The sequence below is a fragment of the Saccostrea cucullata genome, unplaced genomic scaffold, assembly GCF_032062105.1.
Source record: "Saccostrea cucullata isolate Sc308-1 unplaced genomic scaffold, CSIRO_AGI_Scuc_v1 ctg1583, whole genome shotgun sequence".
NCBI lineage: Eukaryota > Metazoa > Mollusca > Bivalvia > Ostreida > Ostreidae > Saccostrea > Saccostrea cuccullata.
Genome location: NW_026938899.1, coordinates 75086 through 78138, shown reverse-complemented (window position 1 = coordinate 78138; position 3053 = coordinate 75086). Strand labels below are relative to the sequence as shown.

General features: G+C 32.6%; 1 long non-coding RNA gene across 1 annotated transcript; it reads left to right on the top strand.

Moving 5' to 3' along the window:
• The first annotated feature begins 431 nt into the window (after window positions 1-431).
• Window positions 432-1792, top strand: LOC134251731 (uncharacterized). Its single transcript, XR_009988804.1, has 3 exons — window positions 432-884; window positions 1133-1215; window positions 1465-1792. It is a non-coding gene; the product is annotated as an uncharacterized LOC134251731 (long non-coding RNA).
• The last annotated feature ends 1261 nt before the right edge of the window (window positions 1793-3053 follow it).

Genomic DNA, 3053 nt, shown 5'->3' with positions numbered 1-3053 from the left:
AATAAGAATAAAAGCAAGATACATAGACTTTTGGCGGTAATTCCCTTCCATATGTGAGGCGGATCCAAATTTTAATCTTGTACACATACTTTTAAACACGAACTAAACATTGAATCTATGGCACAAGCATTTTAAAAAAGATGAAGAACTTACATTTAGCTAGTCATCGAATCTTTTTAAAACCCAGAACTAGTCGTTGAATGAATTTTTTAATTAAAGTTGTTGCGTGGACCGTGAGGCTGTAATTTCGGTAAACTTCGGATTGATCTCGGTAGTTTACGGAATAAAATGCTTTTTCAGTTCGAGTCAATATCAAAGGCCACAATTCGAATATTTTTATTTCAGTTGATAGATAATTAAAGAAAACAACAAGATGATAACAAATTTATTGTTTAAATACGTTTAAATGTACACCTTTTAAAATAAAACGATGTTTCCGAGACTATAAAATTCAAGATGGCGGCGCCCATGAAAAGTCCGACAGGCAAGGAACGGTTCAAGAAAAGACATAATTTGACGCGCGCTGAGGTGCTTTAGAAGATCGTACTTGTGAAATAAACTTATTTGTGATTCCATGCATATTTGTGAGGAATGCTGTTATGGTATAACCCTAATTTTAACCAGTAAGAGACTAAGAGTTCGTAAGATGACTCGGAGGGTCATCGAGTTTGATGTTCATTGCCTCAAATTGCGTTCAAATTGTCACATCGGACCATTATTCTTTTGCAAGAGAGCAATTAAATGTGAGTGAAACTCTGGTTAGGTGGTTTTTGTACATACAGTGCGGAAATTGCTTGCAGTTGGCATCGGTGTTCCCAAAAGCTGAGAAAATCCAATGGGATGCAGAACTTCAGTGTCGATACTCAATACACAGATTGTAACAGGTAAACATTTATATTTATATATATTTTGTTTATGGAATTTATGTTATCTAATCTAGGCATTGACAACTAGTAAAAAATATAATTTAGGCATTGAAAACTAGTATAAAACATTGGCGCTTAATTCCTCATCTAAATTTTCATATGAAACCATGAAATTTTGGATAAGGCATATAATTTATAAATAGGATTTACATGTTCATGCATCTAAATAATTACATGTAATATAATTGTATCTATCTTTTTTGTAGCTATTATCTACAGTTCATTGTGGGAGACCCTCAATGAGTCGTCAACATTAAATCTACAATTAATACATGAAAGGATTTTGAAGGTATGAACAGTTTTATTATATCATTTAGTAGATACATATATTTTAAATTTGGTGGCTCTAAAATCAAATGATTATTTATCAATTTGCTCGAGAATCAGTGTAAGAAAAATATTTGACTACATGCAGTAGACTACCCCATCATGTTGGACGGAATAATCTCTGCTGCAAACTTTTAATGAATCACATGTACATTATTAATCTGTATGAAACAATCATTTGGAGTACAAAAATATTTCTCATTTTCAACAGGTGTTCAATGCTGAAAAATCAAAGTACTTCGGGTATTTGTGCGTGCTGATTGGTAAAGTTTCATGAAGAGGAGTCTGGCAGAGACGATGGCACTTTCTCATCTAAGCTGATCTATAGCTATGTCAGAAATGATGAAAATAGATTAATTTATGTTTTCTCCCAAAACCAGTGATGGCAAACCTAGAGTGACTGGAACATCTAAAGTTCTACAAAATATTGCCCCAAAGTTGTGTGAATTTTTTGCTGCCACATAAATTTATCAATTGTATCTAAACAAGTTTGTCTGTATTATGGATCCTCTACTAAGTATAACATATACCTCATGAGATTACTGCCGGAGTCCTTATAGTATCTACATTTATATCACAAGTACTATTTACATGTATTGTATCATTAAAATCTTGAAATTTATTTTCTAGGTCATTCTGTATCGAATGTTTATCACTCTGCTTTGATACAATTTACTGTCATTATCAATTTTTAACTTCAGTATTTCTGTTCAAATTTTTTTTATTCTTTTGTGTTCATTTTTAAATTCTACACATAATAATAAATTCATATTTGCAGAACTTCAAACCATTTTCATTTATGTAAATCAATTTTTTACATTGAGTTATGAGATTCATTCATAATTTTTGACTTGCAAAAAAGTCATAGTCACTCTCTGTATATTTTTTCTGCTTAAGAAGTATTACACTAAGTGCACATGTATTGACCTGTCAATCAAAATCACCGGACGCTGTATGCATTGCAATAAAGTTGTTCGAAATGATTTTTATTAAGTATGATCTTTAAGAAAATCTGATGCAACAAATTTGAGAAATGAAAAATAAAATAATAACATGGCTAGAGCATCATATATCTGTATTATGGACTTCAGTTGTGGGATGTGGAGACCGGTTCGTCAGATGAGATCATTTAAATCGAGGTCCTGTGTGTCAGATGGTACTGACTCAAAAAGATTCCTCACTGCTCAATGGCGATTAGAGCCAAATTATAGGACAACATTTTGCAGTCTCCACCGGCGAGTGGAGGCTTCTCCATGTGAAAAATACTCGAGAGGGACATTAAACAACTTATAATCAATTAATCGATTGCTGAATAATTCCTGTAGTTGAATAATCTTTCTGCTGACAAATCTCGATAGTATTACTGTAAAAATCAACGACTTTACGTTTAATGTGGTACTAACTTAGTTCATGACATTTTTATAACACCATCACAATTGTGCCAGAACATAAACACAGTGAAGTTTATGAGAGTACGGTGCTTGTTTGTCCGTTGGTTTGTCTATGATACACGTGTAGCTCTTATGAGTGTCAAAATGCATAAGAACAAGATTGGTCATGAAAATCAAAGTACCTTAAGTACTGAAAGACCTTTTTGCAGTTTTTTTTTCTTTCAGAGTACATATATCTATGTTTTTTGCAGAGAAAAAAGCAAATTCTTACAGATTTAGAAGAACAGAAGACTTATTTGTTGCCATGGCAACAAGATTCTAGTTATTATTATGTTCCCCAAACGGAGTTTGGGAACATATTGTTTTTACTCTGTTTCTTATTATGTTCCCCAAACGGAGTTTGGGAACA